The sequence below is a fragment of the Lissotriton helveticus genome, chromosome 9, assembly GCF_964261635.1.
Source record: "Lissotriton helveticus chromosome 9, aLisHel1.1, whole genome shotgun sequence".
NCBI lineage: Eukaryota > Metazoa > Chordata > Amphibia > Caudata > Salamandridae > Lissotriton > Lissotriton helveticus.
Window position 1 is genome coordinate 310,828,965 of NC_136070.1, and position 18,393 is coordinate 310,847,357.

Consider the following 18,393-nt stretch of genomic DNA (forward strand, 5'->3'; position numbering starts at 1 on the left):
GAAACCTACACTTTGAAACAGCTCAAGCATCTCTGCAAGAAATTGAAAGTTGCTACACCAGGCATTTCTAAAAAGGATGACTACCAAAAGTTGCTGAGGGCCTGGGTAGAAGCAATAAATGCCCCTGATCTTGTGGTGGAGCCAGTTGGGGATGCAGATGGGCAAATTGAAAGGCCAGTGATTTCAGCCAGGGGAGGGGGCCTTTCTCCACCTTGCAGCAGTATCTCTTCCAAAGACCTGTCCCCTAGAGAGTTGAAAGACAGGGAGAGAAATAGGGTGCTCAAGCTGGAGTTGGCTAAGCTTAAGATAGAGAGTCGGAGGGAAACAGAGAATAACAGGTTGTCTTTGGAAAGGGAGAGAATGAGAATGGAACATGAGAGGATGTTGAGGGAGTTAGAAATCAAGGCCAAGGGCTTAGAAATCAATCCCTCTGGTGGCAGCGCACCATCTGCGCCTTCAGAAGGCAGAGTACATATTCCCAAGGATGTCATCAAAGATTTGCACAAAAGTGAAGATATTGGGCAATGGTTTGCAGCCTATGAGATAGCAATGCTGGCCCACCGGGTCCCTGAGAAGGATTGGGGAGTGGGGTTGTGGGCCGCCTTTTAACTGAAGGTAGGGATACTTTGTTAGACCTGCCCAGTGATAATAGAATGTCTTATGCCCACATGAAAGAAGGACTGATAACAAGGTATGGTTTAACTCCAGAACTCTATAGACAGAGGTTCAGTAATTGTAAGAAGTTGGAGGGAACCACTTGGATAGAATATGTGTCTTTCTTTTGCAGAGCTATGGATGGTTGGGTGAGGGGTAGCAATGTGGATAATTTTCAAGCGCTCTATGATTTAATTGCTTGGGAGCACTTGTCTACTAATTGTTTTCCAGAGCTATGCCAGCAGCTTATTGATAGCAAATTGACTAACCCTAGAAAGCTTGCTGAAGAGGCAGACCGCTGGGTCAGTAGCAGGATCCACAAGGGTCCACAAGGGTCTTGTGGGAGACTCCGCCAAAGGTGGGCAGGGTCCCCAGTAGAAGAGTGGGGGGGACAAGGGTAAACAGAGGGAGTTCCAGAAAAGGCCCCAAAGTATTTCCCAAGGGAACCAAGGTAAGGGTTCCCAGCCTCCCCCTGAGAAGAAGTCAGGACCCCCGATATGTAAACCTGTTCATAGGGGGCCTGTTGCCTGCTTTCAGTGTAAGCAGGTGGGACACTGTTGGTATGATTCCCAGTGTCCCCAAAAGAGTCAGTATGTGCCACCCAGTGCATACCCCATCAGATGGCCACTGTAGCCCTGAGTGGGGAGGAGATGGGTGCCCAAGGTGGGTGGGGTCCCGCAGAAATATCCCTTGTCTCATTAGGAGACTTTGAGATGATCCCTAGAACTCAGCTGCCTGATAACACTAAGAAATACAGGCAGTGGGTGACCATGATTGGCTAGAGAGTGGAGGCTCTGAGAGACACCGGCGCCAGTGTGACAGCTGTCAAGTGTTACTTGGTGTCTGAAGAGCAGGTGGTCCCCAATGCATTCTTCCCAGTTGTTGCCGCTGACAACACAGAGAGCCATTGCAAGGTGGCTCAAGTTCCCTTTGAGTGGGGGTTTCTCTGGTACTCTTCAAGTAGCTGTGAGGCCAGCCATGCCTGTTGATTGTCTGTTAGGCAATGATCTAGAAAGCTCCCCTTGGGTTAAGGTGGAAAAGAAGGCTCATTTAACCCGTTGCATGCTGATGACGGAACCGCTCTGTCATCAGCTGCGGGTGCGCTGTGCTGATAACGGAGCGGTTCCGTCATGGCCCTGCCGCCGCGCCTGCGCAGCGCGGATTCCACGCCTGCGCTGGGCGTTCTATTGAGCGGGCGGGGCCATGATGGAACTGCTCCGTCACAAGCACAGCCCAACCGCGGCTGGTGACGGAGTGGTTCCGTCACCAGCATGCGGCCGCCGCGCGGCTGCCCCGCCCCCTTAGCACTGCGGTGGAATAGCCCCCGCAGTGAAGGGGTAAAAGATGTTGGGTCTGCCAGAGTGGGCGTGTGTGACCACTCGGTCTATGGCAGCTAAGGGTGTTCAAGAGACCCTGGAGCCTGAAAGTATGGCCCAGGGACCTGCATTAACCGCATGCGTGCTGCGGTAATTTTCGCGCTGTGCGGCTTTTTTCGTTTTACCGCGTTACATGACGAGCTGAGCTCGTCATGAGCATGCCAGCGGCGCAACTCATGACGAGTTCAGCTCGTCATGAGCATGGAAGGGGTTAAAGAGAAGAGGTAGGCAGTGCGGGAAACCAGCCCCCATTGTTCCTACGGTCCAGGAGGAGGCAAACCTTGAGGGGAATGCCCTGGAACCTACAGGGGAGCAAGTTTCTGAACTGGGAAACCTACCTTAGCTGACCCATTGGCAGCAAGAAGGGGGTCCCTCCAGGGAGGAATTTTGTGAAGAGCAGCAGAAGTGCCCTTCTCTTGTGTGTTTAAGGCAACAGGCCACAAACCAGACAGCAGCTGAATAGTCTGGATCACATTGGATCTTCTGGGAGAATGGTCTCCTGTATAGCGAGCCTAAGGTTGCTGAGCCTGGGTCAGCCCGTGTGCTGGTGGTACTCCAGCGCTTCAGAGCCTTTCTGCTGGGTTTGGCTCATGATGTTCCTTTAGCTGGTCATCTGGGGCAGAACAAGACCTTTGAAAGGCTCATCTCCCACTTTTATTGGCCCCAGATGCGGAAGAGTTCAGATACTCATTGTCGGATCGGTCAAACTTGCCAGGCAAGTGGGAAGTGTGGAAAGAGGCACAAGGCCCCTCTCCAACCTTTCCCTATAGTCAGTACCCCCTTCGAACGGGTAGGCATTGACATTGTGGGGGGCACCGGACCCCAAGACAGCCATGGGCAACAGGTTTAACCTGGTCTTGGTGGACCATGCTACCCGGTACCCAGAAGTCATTCCGCTCAGGACAGTGACGGCCCTCGTGGTGGGACGTGCACTGATAGGGATCTTCTCCTGTGTGGGGTCACCCAGAGAGGTGGTTTCTAACCAAGGAACAAACTTAATTTCTAAATATATGAAGTCTCTGTGGAAGGAGTGTGGTCACCTGGTAAGAGGACGTTTGAGTTTGGTCAAGGAAGGCTGGGAGCAAGCTCCCAGGAAACCTCCCCAGGATGTATATAGTTACATGGTGGCCTTCAGGAACCAGACTCAGCGATTCAGGGATCTCGCTCAGGCGAATCTGGAAGCCAGCCAGGAGAAAATGATATGGTGGTACGAGCAGAATGCCACTCTGATTGAGCTTCAGCCTGGGCAGAAAGTTTGGGTCATGGCCCCGTGGAGCCTTGTGCGCTCCAGGACTGTTGGACCGGTCCATATGAGGTGGTGGAGCACAATAGTGATGTCACCTATCTGGGGAACTTGCGGTCTCCCAGGAACCCCTTGCGGGTCCTGCATGTTAACCCCCTAAAGCCCCACTTATAAAGGTCCGAAGTGGGCATGCTCCTAGTGACAGATGATGGAATGGAGTACAAGACCGAGCCTCTTCCTGACCTCCTGTCTGCAACAGAGCAAGATGGGTCAGTGGATGGTGTCAGCCTCTCTGCCATACTGACCCCAGATGAGCAGCAAGATTGTCGCCAACTGTTGGGGCAATTCTCTGAAGTATTTTCCTTGGTTCCTGGTGTCACAGAGTGGTGCGTCCATGATGTGGACACTGGAGACAGTCCTCCTGTGAAGCATAAGGCTTACAAAGTGACTAAAAAGGTCAGGGCTTACATTAAGGAGGAAATCTCCAAGATGTTTGCTTTAGGGGTAATTGAGCCTTCAAACAGTCCTTGGGCCAGCCCAGCGGTCTTGGTCCAAAAGGCTGCCACGCCGGGTGCCACACCTGAACACCTGTTCTGTGTGGACTACAGAGGGCTCAACTCAGTCAACAGGACTGACGCACACCCCATCCCCAGAGCTGATGAGCTCATTGATCAGTTAGGGTTTGCACAGTACCTCAGCACGTTTGATTTGACACCTGGGTAAAGGCAGATTGCCTTGACTGATGGGGCTAAGGAGAGGTCAGCATTCTCCACACCAGATGGGCACTTCCAATTCCGTGTTATGCCCTTTGGGATGAAGAATGCCCCTGCCACCTTTCAGAGGTTGGTCAACTAGGTGTTGGCTGGACTGGAGGATTTCAGTGCTGATTACCTGGATGACATTGCAGTGTTCAGCGCCAGTTGGGAAGAACATCTGCACCACCTCTGGGAAGTTTTGATGGCACTGCGTAAGGCAGGCATCATGATCAAGGCGAGTAAGTGCCAGATCGGGCAGGGTTCCGTGGTGTACTTGGGTCATCAGGTAGGAAGCGGACACGTGGCGCCCCTACAACCCAAGATTCATACCATCCTGGCATGGGAACCCCCAAAGACTCAGAAACAGATGGGAGCCTTTTTAGGACTCACAGGGTACTACAGGAGGTTTGACAAGGGGTATGGCAACATTGTTGAACCCTTGATGGAGCTGACTTCCAGGAAGCAGCACAAGACAGTGAACTGGACTGACACCTGTCAGAAAGCTTTTCACGCCGTGAAGACTGCCATGTGCACAGCACCCATGCTTCAGGCGCCCAACTTCTCAAAAGAATTCATTGTTCAGACAGACGCTTCAGAGCATGCTGTTCTATCACAGATTAATGAAGAGGGCCTGGACCAACCTGTAGCCTTCATCAGTAGGAGGTTACTTCCACGGGAATAGAGGTGGAGTACAATTGAGCGTGAGGCATTTGCTGTGGTCTGGGCGCTGAAGAAGTTGAGACCATACTTGTTTGGGAACTCCCTTCCTGGTTCAGACCGACCACAGGCCCCTCAGTTGGCTAATGCAGATGAGGTGTGAGAACCCAAAGTTGTTGCGGTGGTCCATTTTCTTACAGGGTATGGACTTAATGGTGGAACATCGCCCTGGTACAGAAATTGCCAATGCTGATGGTCTGTCTAGATTTTTCCGCCTTAGTGAAGAGAACTCCCAAGGGGAAGGGTAGCTGGAGGGGACACATGTTAGACATGGCATCATTGGTGTGAGTTTCCCGTCCATTTTGTCGGAGTGCCTCCTCTGTTTTGATATGTTTTTGCTGGTTATATGCTTTGGGCACTGTGTCACTACTATACAGTGCCACAGTGCAATTGCTCCCTAGGTTAAATTGATGTACTAATTGGTGATTCCATGATTGGGTTATTTGATTTACCTGTCAGCCCCTAGTACAGTGCACCATGTGTGCCCAGGGCTTGTAAATCATATGCTGCTGGTGGGTTTGCAGCACGGGTTGTGCCACCCACAGAAGCAGCTTGTAAAGTGTGTCTTAGGTCTGCCATTGCAAGGCCTGTGTGCAGTCTGGTACTGCCATGTTGACTTGGCAAGTGCACCCACTTGCCAGTCCCTAAACCTTCGCTTTGCTTCATATTAAACACCCCTATGGTAGGCCCAAGGGCAGGATGCATTGTAAGTATTCTCGTACGCTGATGATACTCAAATCATCTTTTCCCTTTCCGCTGTGGAAGCGAGTAACATCTCAGTCCTTAAACAAGGACTACATAAAGTCTCAGAATGGATGCAAAATAACTTCCTGAAACTGAATGGGGATAAGACTGAGGTTGTCATCTTGGGCAAACGTAAGGACCTATGGGGCCCCCGACATTGGCCTCCAGAAATGGGCCCTCTTCCTCAACCTGTTGCCCATGTCCGCAACCTCAGTTTTCTTATCGATGAGAACCTTTCCATGCGGCAGCAAGTGGTAAAAGTAGCCTCTACATGTTTCAACATCTTGAGATGGCTACATAAAATTCTTTGGATGCTCCCCATCTCCACTCAAAAGACGGTTGTCCAGGCCTTAGTTATTTTGCGCCTAGACTACAGCAACATTCTTTATCTAGGGCTGGGTCAGGAAACTCTTAGAAAGCTTCAGGTTGTGCAAAATGCAGCTGCACGACTTTTATGTCACATCCCGCTAAGAGCCCCTATCTCACAGTCGCTCCTGGACCTTCACTGGCTCAGGATTGCTAGCAGAATTAAGTTCAAGGCTCTCTGCTGTATATTTAAGATCAAGCAGGGCACCGCTCCTTCATATTTACAGGAACTCATTCATACGTATCATCCTATACGTTCTCTCAGGTCCTCTCATAAAGGCGATTTTGTGATTCCAAGATATAAGTTGGTGAGAATGGGCGGTCGCTCATTCTCCCACTTAGGCCCGAAGATCTGGAATTCCCTACCGACTACATCAAAAACTGAAACCATTTTTCTCAACTTCCGCAAAGGTCTCAAGATGGCTTTTTCTGCAATAATTTGCTTTTTGTTCTCTATTCAGTCTTTTAAGCTATCCCTTGGTGCCGGGAAACCCTGTGTGGGTAGCTGTGCGCCTTATAAGTTAAATACATAAATAATAAATAAATAAGTATATGGTAGGAAATGCTCTGGTGTGTGTAGCATGTGCTAATAGTGAACTACAGCGATTTTTGTTGTTCACTTTTGAAGGTTACCTGTTCTCCATAGGCTAGAATAGGCAGTTAGATTATTACATTCTTATAATCCTAACAGACTCAGGGAACATGATGTCACCAGATGTGCCATGCACTGTAAGCAATGCTCCACGGCGGTGACGCACCGCGGGTGCCCGGGGTGCGCTCCCGCGATGGTGCATCATTCAAAAGCATCCATTGACCGCCTCCGCGGTAGCGGAGCACAGCTTCCGCGATGATTTTCAAATCGGCATCATGCCACCGCGATCATCGATGCCATTGGCTGTGTGCAATGCCCCATGGCGGTGATGCAACGCCGGGGCCAGGCGGTAGGTACCGCGACTCATGTGGCGGAGCATAGCCACCGCCATATACTCAAGTCCATATGCCAATGGCTACCTTGGCTGGGTAGATGGTGGTGCTGGGGTCACACCGCCGGGGACCGGCGGTAGGTACCGCGACTCATGCGGCGGAGCATAGCCACCGCCATATACACAAGTCCATATGCCAATGGCTACCTTGGCTGGGTAGATGGTGGTGCTGGGGTCACACCACCGGGGACCGGCGGTAGGTACCGCGACTCATGCGGCGGAGCATAGCGACCGCCATATACACAAGTCCATATGCCAATGGCTACCTTGGCTGGGTAGATGGTGGTGCTGGGGTCACACCGCCGGGGACCGGCGGTAGGTACCGCGACTCATGTGGCGGAGCATAGCCACCACCATATGCATAAGTCCATATGCCAAAGGCTACCTTGGCTGGGTAGATGGTGGTGCTGGGGTCACACCGCCGGGGACCGGCGGTAGGTACCGCGACTCATGCGGCGGAGCATAGCCACCGCCATATACACAAGTCCATATGCCAATGGCTACCTTGGCTGGGTAGATGGTGGTGCTGGGTTCACACCGCCGGGGACCGGCGGTAGGTACTGCCATTTTCGTACACATTGCTGTGTATGTCAATCCTGGACACTGTATCAGCACCCTGCAGCTACATGGTGTAGGGCACATCATTGTACACACGATGCCACACAGCCATGTCATCCACAGGAGGACGCACGTTCAGTGTGAGCCACTTTTGCCTGTGTTTCAGCCATTTTAGTAAGAGTTTTGATGGCTGATGATGATTGACAGACGTTAGGTGCTCTACATTGATGTCGTGACGTTTAATGTGTTGTTGGTCAGTGCAGACCTTGACCTGGCTGGTGTCACTGCATTGTATCGTACCTGACTTGTGCATTCACAACTGCTAATGCACACAACCGGAAGTGTCCCTGCTACTGTGATCATTGTGTTAATGAATGTGTGCCGACTTTACATGATGCATTGAGGTGTGGCAGGTACAGCATATGGGTATGACAGACATGTTAAGGCACATTACATTGGCGGGTCTTGTTGCTCCATGTCTGCACATGTCAAATGTTCGACCATTATGTCCGCATTCACAGCCCCCGATGTGTTACTGTCACTTGGGTATTGTCACTGGAGAGGCCTGCCCTCTGTGTGTAGCTATTGGCCAGCCATGTCACCAGATGTGCCATGCATCTCTCTGGCCCTTGTTGTTTTCCCATTACATCATTGATGCTTTGTGCTATGGCCATCTCATGATGCTTGTCACTGACATATTCATTTTACTCCTCAACTAGGAGGAGGCCGAATCTCCTACGTCACTTGACTGTGCTTGAGGACCTGGAGAATAAGGCAATCATCAGGAAATTCAGGCTGGACAGACCTACATTGAAGATCGTGTGTGATCTATTGGAGCCCCACCTGCAGCCTCGCCGTCACTATCCTACGGCATTCACAACCACCTACAAGGTGATGGCAGCACTCCACTTCTTTGCGACTGGTTCCTTCCAAGAGACCGTGGCTAACGCTGGGGGGATGTCGCAGCCCATGTTCAGCATGGTGCTGAGGGATGTACTTGAGGCCATAATGATATATCGCAATCGCTACATACATTTCCCCAGGGGACGTGAATTGGCTGCCGTTAAGGGGGACTTCTATCCCCTTGGGCGCATCCCACATGTAGTCGGTGCCATAGATTGCACCCATGTAGCTCCGGTGGCACCGCAGGCGACGGAGCACATTTATCGGAACCGCAAACACTACCACTCCATGAATGTGCAGGTGGTGTGCCTTGCGTACATGACAATATCACATGTGTGTGCAAAGTATCCCGGTTCGGCCCATGAGTCGTACAGTATGAGGAACAGCATGATGGAGAATCTACATTCCGAACGTGCCTGGATTGTGGGTGAGTATCACTACTGCTATCACGTGCTGTGTGTCACTGGCTTTACTGTGGCCGTACAACATTGCAATGAGTGTTTATCATTCACAGGTGACTCAGCATATCCCAGTAGGCCATGGCTGTTGAGCCCACTCCGGAATCCCCAGACACCAGCAGACATCCGCTACAATGTGGCCCATGGCAGGACACGACGGGTAATCAAACGGACTTTCGGCCTGCTGAAGTCAAGGTTCCGGTGCCTTGACAGGACCGGAGGCGCACTCGCATACTCGCCTGGGAAGGTGTGCAAGATCGTTGTGGCATGCTGTATGCTGCACAACCTGGCCATCCACAAGGGGGTCCCCCTGCTCCTGGACGATGGTGAGGAACCAAGGCCACAACCTGCTCAGGGACCAGAATCCAGTGATGAGGACAGTGGAGAGGAGGAAGGAGTTGACCTACGCCAGCAGCTAATCCAACGCTACTTCACTTGAAGGTGGGTGACGAGTTACAACGTGTACATAGTCTGGTGTGGTTGCTTTTGTTGTGAATGGATATGGGCAGATGTTCCCGATAGGCACATGTTCTGTCACCTATGTATGGTATTGGTGGAATTGACGTTACGTACGGAGATGTATGCTGGACCGTATTTGTGCGTATCTGCTAGACATTGTGTTGTATGCCTGTGATATTTTGGATATTTTTTTAGCAGTGATCTGTGTGTGTTGCCACAATGAGACGTTGTTCATTCAAAAATGGTTGCATGATCTTTAAATCTCTTCATTGCAAAAGCCCCAAATTTATAGATAATTTCATCATCAAGCACTCCCCCTCCCGCAATCTGCGTTCTGCTCACCAAGCCCTCCTCCAGACACCTGCCTTCAAACGCAAACGTTCTGGTGGCTGCAGATTTGCTGTTCTTGCATCTCGCCTATGGAACTCCTTTCCCTTCGAGATCAGATCCTGCTCGGATCTCATGACATTCAGGAAAGCTCTAAAAACATGGCTCTTTAGACAAGTGTATCAGTTAATTTTCCTTCTTCTCACATCCCCTGGTTCCGTTCTCTATCTATCTTAGCGCCAGGAAACCAATCGGTGGCAGCGCGCTCAATAAATACTTTTTAACATAACATCACATAACATAACATGAAAGTGACTGTAGTTCTGTTGTGTCTCCCTAGGTGCTACAGAGTGTGCCTGCCCTGCATACTGTACATCATGTTTACACGTCATGGACATTATCAACAATGTTAATACTGCACTAAAGAAATCACTACACCAAATCAGGACATGTGAATTGTGCTGGAATATTTACATGAAGGTGGGGAATGAGCAGTGGGGAATGAGCAGTGAGTTGACAGTCCTGTTCAATGAGATGCAAGAGTAGACACCACATGGATGTGGTGACCCAGTCCAAAAGAGAGGTGCCATTGCCATGGCAATGTGGGGAAAGAAAGTCCTAACAGTGAATGCAGTTGGGAAGAGGGTTGTCTTCACGGCTGGCTCCGTGACTGGTGTGTGGCAGGTGCTTTGCCTCCAGAGACTCCCAGGCTCTTCTTTGGACGCCCCCTAGATCTTTTTGGCGGTGGGGGGCCTGCTGAATGGCCAGCGGCGTCAGAGGACTGGCCCCTCTCTGTTGGCGCACGGGAGGATGGAGCACTGTCATCCTGCGGCACAACAGGAGGGGATGGAGGTGGTGGTTGGGACACAGGCCTGTCCCTCTGCAACGCCACTTGCTGGCCCATGAGGTCCACCATCTGTCCCAGGCAGTTATCGATGGACCTCATCAGCAGGATGAGCTCCCTTAATAGTTCATCAGACCGGCCACTTTGTCCCTGGACCTCTTGGTAGGCCTGCACAACTCTGGTGAAGTGGTCCAGGGATGGTGTCCACTCCTCCTGAGGTCTGGTTTTACCCTGGCCCTCCCACCTGCTCTGCTGCCACGGACCTCTTCCCTCGCCACTGGTGCGCCACGCACTGCCTCCCTGCCCTCCACAGGTGTTGCTGTGGACTGGTCATCCCTAGGGACAGGGAGGGTGCTGCAGGTGGTACTGGTGGTAGTGGTGGTGTTGGTGGCAGTGGCGGTGGCGGCGGTGGTGGTTGCGGTGGAGGCAGAGGCCGGGACAGCAGGGGTCTGCTGCGTTGTTGTTGCAGCAGAGGTGGTGTTGGCGAGGATAGGGGCCTGGGACCTCTGGGTCTGTGGCACACCAGATGTGCCTGGCTGGAGCTCATCATCCAAACTGTCCTGGGAGTCCGCATCTGTGAGTCCATGTGCCGGAGGTGGAGACTGGCTCTGCTGGTCATTGGTGTGGTCCTCAGCAGTGAGTTTTTCATCACCTGTGGAGTAGATGGGGAGTGGTTAGTGTTTCCGTCATCTGCGTATCATCATCTGTCTGTACACTAGTTATATATGCTGTCATCAGTTGTACAATTCATGGCAACACCGTGTAACATTTCATAGTGCAGAGTGACATCATGGAGTCATACATGTTGAATGTCAATGCATTGCGTCCAATAGTTATTTGTTTTCTACACACACACTTCATGAAGATTTACGGTTGGTACGTACCTGTAAGGTGAGTGTGCAGGGTGCAATGGCTGACACTTGCTCCTGGGTGTGGGAGGCCTCCATGCTGCTGGGCTGTGGGCCAGGGGGAATGGTGGTTGTAGTTAGTGCAGGCCTCCCTCCCTGCCTCCAAACACACACCCTCCCAGTGAAGATGGCTACCAACCTGTAGGTCTGTTTGTTAAACAGTGCAATGGCTGACATTTGCTCCTGGGTGGGGGAGGACTCCATGCTGCTGGGCTGTGGGCCAGGGGGGATGGTGGGAGCAGTGTGACTGGCCTCCCACCCCCAAACACTGCTTCAATACAAGATGGCTACCAACCTGTAAGTCTGTTTGTTAAACAGTGCAATGGCTGACACATGCTCCTGGGTGGGGGAGGACTCCATGCTGCTGGGCTGTGGGCCGAGGGGATGGTGGGAGCAGTGTGACTGGCCTCCCACCCCCAAACAGTGCTCCAATACAAGATGGCTACCAACCTGTAAGTCTGTTTGTTAAACAGTGCAATGGCTGACACATGCTCCTGGGTGGGGGAGGACTCCATGCTGCTGGGCTGTGGGCCAGGGGCTATGGTGTGAGTTGTTGAACTGACCTTCCTCCCCCATACAGGCCTCCACAGCAGAATGGCTGGCTACATTTTGGGTAGGGATGGACAGTGTATTGGTGGTTGTTTATTGCAAGGAGGTAAATCTCAATGTGGTGTAAAACATTTGTCTGTACTTACCAGCCTCCGCTCCCCCGGCTACTCCTGTGAGACTCTCAGGTAGCAGGATGGCAAGCACCTTCTCCTCCCATGGTGTGAATGTCTTTGGTGGGATGGAAGGGCCACTGCCAGTCGCGTTTGCCAGAGTCCAGTTCTTGCTCCTCCTCTCCTTGACAACCCTCTTGAGATCATGCCACCGCATCATGATCTCCTTCTTGGATCTTGGGGTGGCCCCAACTGCATTCACCCTTTGGACTATCCTTTCCCACATTTGTGTCCTGGTGGCTAATGGTGTCTGTTGGACCAGGTTACCAAATAGTTGTGGCACTACTCTCACAATCTCGTTGACCATGACTGTCAACTCACTCTCGGTGAATTTTGGCATTTTTTGTGATGTCATGGTGTGTGGGGGTTGAGATGTTTGTGGGTTCAGGGGTGTGTGGGTGCAGGGGTGTGGTGATGAGGTGTGTTGTGTGCTGGGGGTTTGTTTGTGATGGTGTGATGGTGGTGTTGTCGGTGGTGGTGGGTGGGTGGGTGTGGTGTGCTATTTTGCCTCTCCTGTCAGATGTGGTGTATGGCCTTCTGTTCTGGAAAGATGCAAAGGATTGTGGTGAGTGGAGGGGGTGGCTTTGTACTCAGCTGTGTGGGTGTGTCCAATTGGATTGTGGTTGTCAGGTGTGTTGTGGGTGTGGTTCTGTAGTTTTGTATATTTGTTTTAGTTATTTATGTATCTGTGTATGTGTGTTGTATATTTTGGGGGCAGGGCTACTTTGTTTATGCAATAGGATACCGAGTCGAAGGCGGCAACTTTTTTAGCGGATCTTGCGGCTTTCGAACTCGAGCAACTTGTCCGTGGCCCTACCCATAGAGCAGGACACCTCCTTGACCCCATTTTCACCAACATCACTGGAGGGTCCTCAGGCATACCTATTCCCATGACCTGGACTGACCACTATCTAGTGACGTTAACCATCCCCTGCAACTTAAGTGCTGTTATAGCACCTACCTCTTCAGTCCAGAAACGGCCATGGAGAAAACTCCATCTTGATGAACTCCACGACATTCTGGCATTACATCCCTTACCCCCGAGTGAAGACCTGGATACAGGATACGACCAGTTCTGCCTTTGGATCACCCAGGCGCTCGACACTCTTATCCCTGCCAGATGGACCAAGGCCCGCACCCATACGGCGAGTCCTTGGTACAACTCAGAACTTGCCGCCTTGAAAAAGGAATGTAAGAAGGCAGAGAGACGCTGGAGGAAAAGTTATGCTGCCAGCCTTAAACAAGACTATGTCCGGCATCAAAAATCTTACCACCGTAAAGTCTGCAGAGTGAGAGCGGCATATTATGCCAGTGAAATCAACAACAGCTCTAACACCTCAAAATCGGTCTTTAAAATTTTGAAAGACCTCACGGCAAAACAAACTGTCAACGCCATTACTACCTCGCCTGACCTCTGTAACAACATGGCTAATTTCTTCACAGACAAAATCAAGAAGATATACGACACCTTCCCCAAAGACCCACAGGCACCGGTCACCTTTGATCCTTCCAGGCATTCCCTCATCTCTTTTCCCACACTTGACCGTGATACTTTCTCTAAAATCTGTAGAAAGATTAAATCCGGGTCTCCGGCAGATCCCTTAAAGCCTGACCTCTTCTGTGACGCTCATGCACTCATCACAGACCACATTCGTGATTTCATCAATCGGTCACTCTCCACTGCCAGGGTCCCTATCAAATGGAAGCAGGCGTGGGTATCCCCCATTTTGAAGAAACCTACCTTGGACCCCTCACTCCCGGAAAACTTTAGGCCGATCTCCCTGCTCCCTTGGCCCGCTAAAGTGGCCGAGGCACACGTTAATAACATCTTGTCCAACTTCCTCCGGACCAATAACATCCTGGACGACTCCCAACACGGGTTTAGAGCTGGTCATAGCACCGAGACAGCCTTGCTCAGTGTTTCTGAGGACCTCCGTTCCATCCTTGACGCCGGCGGCACTGCAGCACTGGTCCTATTGGACCTCAGTGCTGCCTTTGATACGGTGTCACATGAGGTCCTCTTGATGAGATTGGAAGAAATTGGAGTCACAGGGGCAGCCCTGGGGTGGTTTAGAGACTTCCTGGCTAACAGGTCTTTTAGAGTCTCCACCCCCCCTTACATCTCGAAGGAGCATAGCATTGGACAGGGAGTGCCGCAGGGCTCGTCCCTAAGCCCTACCCTGTTCAATGTCTATGTCCGCCCGTTAGCGGAGGTGGCCAGAAGGAATGGAATGGCTTTAGTATCATATGCAGATGATACCCAGTTGGTGGTGGCTTTGAATAACAACAGTGGTCTGGAAGCCCGTCATTTCAAACAGACACTCATCGACATCACCAACTGGATGACGGCGAACTTTCTCCAACTAAATGCCGGTAAAACCGAGATTCTCCTCTTGGGAAAAAACACCGCTTCCTGGGGAGATAACTGGTGGCCTGATATTTTGGGCTCTCCCCCTAAGCCTAAAGACTGTGTTAAAAATCTAGGCGTCTGGATCGACTCGGCTCTAAAATACACCATCCACACCAAGAAAGTGGCCGCCACGTGCTTCGGCATTTTACGCAACATCAGGCCTATTCTGAAGTTTTTTGACTGCAGCACCCGCCAGCTCATCGTCCAGGCGACGATCCTTTCAAGACTGGACTATGCCAGCTCTCTCCTTTTGGGAGCAAACCTGGCCGAAATCATTAGACTGCAGAGAGTCCAGAATGCGGCTGCCAGAGCTCTGGTCGGCCTACCTCGCCACTCTTCTGTTTCTGGAACTTTAAGGAAACTACATTGGCTCCCGGTGGGAAGAAGGATCCAGTTTAAGGCTTTGTGTTTGGCCTTCAAGATCCTTAAAACCGCCTCCCCCCCACTGCTGAGCCCCCTCCTGTCTGAGTATACACCCAGCAGACCTCTCCGCTCAGAGGGACAACATCTAGTGAACATCCCACGCACCAGACTTGCTAGAGTTGGGGGACGTTCTTTCAGCCTCCTTGCTGCCAAACTATGGAACAGCCTGCCTGTTACCATACGGGGGATGCATGATCTTTTAGCCTTTAGGAAAGCCATTAAAACTCATCTTTTCCAATAATCCGTTCTTTTGTGCACCTTCATTTTGCACTCTGGTCAGTTCGCAGCGCCGGGACGCCCCTTGGCTGGGGCAGCCGCGCGCTATACAAATCCATATAACATAACAAACATAACATAACATAACAATGTTAGGCATCACTGCGGTGCTTTCACATCGACTGCCATGTATTTCATGTTCGTCCGCTGCGGTGGCTTTGCTGCTGCTTGACCGCCATTTCTCCCATTCAATCCTGGCTGCGACCGCGGCGGTCGGTGTCGGCGGTTATGCCCGCGACACCCTCGGGGATATCGTAATTTCCCGTGCGGTGTCTTCGCTTTCCCTGTGGAAGGTTTTGTCTTTTCCGACCGCCGCGGTCGGAGTTTTGGCATCACCGCACACATCGGCCGGTTTCATTTTCACCGCTACCGTCGCGGTCGGTCTGTAGTGGCGGTGGATCCTAATTTGGCCGCCGGTTTATCCGCGGTCATGGCGGGCGGTTGTTTTCCGCCTCCATGGCGGGCGGGGTGGTTTTCCGCGCGCTATCCTAATGGGCCCCTAGGTGTGCAGTGGTAAATTCAGGCAAAAGACATAGGGGTATCTTCCACAGAAGCTGGTTTAAAATCCTGTGCAAACTGTATTGCTAAATTTCAACCAAGCAACATGGCAACTTATAAACATATGCTATTTTCTGTACATATGTTTGCAGCCGCGACCCGTGCAGGTAAGAGCAGTAGGGCGGTGGGGCCGGGTTGCGTGTTGGAGGGGAATTCGACAGACGACAACAAGGGAAAATTAAATACATAATTAATTTCCACTCATCGTCAGTCAAAATCGCCCCCACCCAGCCCCACATCTCTCACCTGCAAGGGCAGTGGCTGTAAGTGGGGCAATACATTTCTTTTAAGCTTACTGTCGTCGATTGTTATCTGAAAGCAATTCCCTTGCCTACATTATGATGTAGGTCTTGAAGTCTTGTATACATTATGTAGAATGCAGTGTGAGTAAGTGGCAGAACATTTGGTAGAGGAGAGCTGGTGTTTTGAGACGTGCTGTAACATGTTGGATGCAATGAAGGAAACTGAGCATTTCTACTGCATAAGTATTCTCTTGACATTGGCAACGAGTTGAGGCGTGCACTTAAGAAGAACTCAGCATGTGAAGTTGTTCTTTCTTGGATTTTAAAAGAACTTTAACTTTAATATTGGCTGTGAGCTGGTTCCAGTGACTTTGATTTAGTCATGGCTGTTGGACAATCAGCAGCCAACTGTGCCTTTGTGATGTGTGTTAGGAAAATTTGGAACATTTTATTATATTTATAAATGGGTGCCTTTAGCCTTTATCATTAGCCCATGAGGAGACCCAGTATTTGAAACTAAGAGTGTGTGAGCCCCTGGGGTTGCTAAGGAACTTTTACTGAAGCCGTTGTTAGCAGTAGCTATGAGTGTGCAGAGCGTGCTGAAATTGACACATGCTCCCTGCACAAGTGGTTGCCAGAGTCGTCATCGGTGATGCGTGAGCCCAGGTTGATGCGTTCAGTGTGACCAGCTGCGTAAAGCTGCTTTTGGCGTGTCTCCCGAGCTCTCGTCGGAAAGGAAGTAAGCTCATTTGTCGGCTAATGAATATGACCAGGAAGTATTTGACTGACACATAAAAGTTATAAAACAATGGTTTTCAAACCAGTGTTGTCATTAATTTTTGACAGGTGCGCATGAGAACAGTCTTTCGCCTTTTTACCAACCAACAGAGAGGAGATGATAATATCTGTTTCACCACCCATAGAAACCCTGATACACCTACATCAGTAAGATTTTAGTGTTTTTATTTCTTTCATTGTGTTTTTTATTCCTTCTCTCATTCTTTTTATTTACTGTTGATGCACAACAACATTTGAAGACTTTCTGTTCAACTTTTATCTTTAATGCAGGCAATTGCAACAGAAAGTATGGCTCAGCATCTGCAATTTCTCTCAAAAGCAGGTGATCCATTCCTACTGCGGCAAAAATGGAAAAAAAATGGTTGACCATTATTTAATTGCAATAGTAGGAGACAGTTCTCAGCAGCAAGAAAACAAGGAGTTTTACTGAGTAATCTAGGTATTGAGGGGTGTAACGTTTATAAAAGTTTGGGAGAGATCACCATAGGAAATGCTGAAGGGAACCCTGGTGATATTTGTATGATGTCTATGATGATGTTAGAGAAACACTTCGGTCCTAGGATCAATGTAGTTATGGAGAGGCACAAATTATTTACGAGAGTGTAGAACAAGATAGAGAAAGTGGGCAATTATATAGCATCACTCAAGAGTTTAGCACACACTTGTGAGTTTGATGATTTAATAGAGTCATTAATTAGAGATCAATTGGTACGCTGTACTAATAGCCTCAGGGTGTAGGACAAATTGCTCATGAAAAAAACTTTTCTAAGAAATGCAGTGGGTATAGTAGAAAGTCTGGATCTCACTACGGGGTGGATCATGGAGATGCGGGATAGATCTACCACTTCTGAAGAGAGTGCTGCTCTCCTCACATTAAGTACTGATGAACATGACAAATGTCATGTTATGGTACATACAGTGAAAACTACCAGTATCAGGGGTAATAGTTCTGACGCTAAAAGCAAAGTTAATGCCATTAAGGATATGAAAACAAATGAGATGAAAATAATTAAATGTTTTGGGTTTGGTCCCAAACATTTATCTAACAGCCCCAATTGCTATGCCAGAAATGTATCTTGCAGGACGTGTTGCAAAAGATGACACCTGGCAGTAGTGTATCAAAAAACTAAAGTAGAAAGTAGGAGTCCGTGCATGCTTATTATAAAAGGTTGCTCTTGGTTTTTAAACAGTATAGTAAATACGAGAATTTGAGTGAAAAGCATATGAGTCATTTTGTGTATCGATTTGTGTGGTTTGAAACCAGAGATAAGTGAAATGATTAAGCAGCATATGTTATGTTGGCAGACTTGTTCAATAGATGAGGTACTACGGTATGCAAAATATTGCAACAATGATATTGAGGCCAGACAGCTTAAACTCAAGGAAAAGGCAATGTGGGCACAGGTAAAAGTTGCAGAACAACAAGAAGCTCGGATGACTAATCAATCTAGTGGTGCAGGACAGACCAAGTTCAAACCTAATATTGGTAAGGGAAAAGGTCAGATGAGTATGGAAGAAGCTAAAAGGAAATGGCCATATCATAATTGCTGAAAATTAGGGCACTGGAGGAATGAGTTTAAATTACCTCTGAAAGTTAACGCAGAAAATCAACTATTGAATCCACAGGTGCAGAATGAGGTGAGTTATCAACAGCCGCAACAGCAGCAGGTAG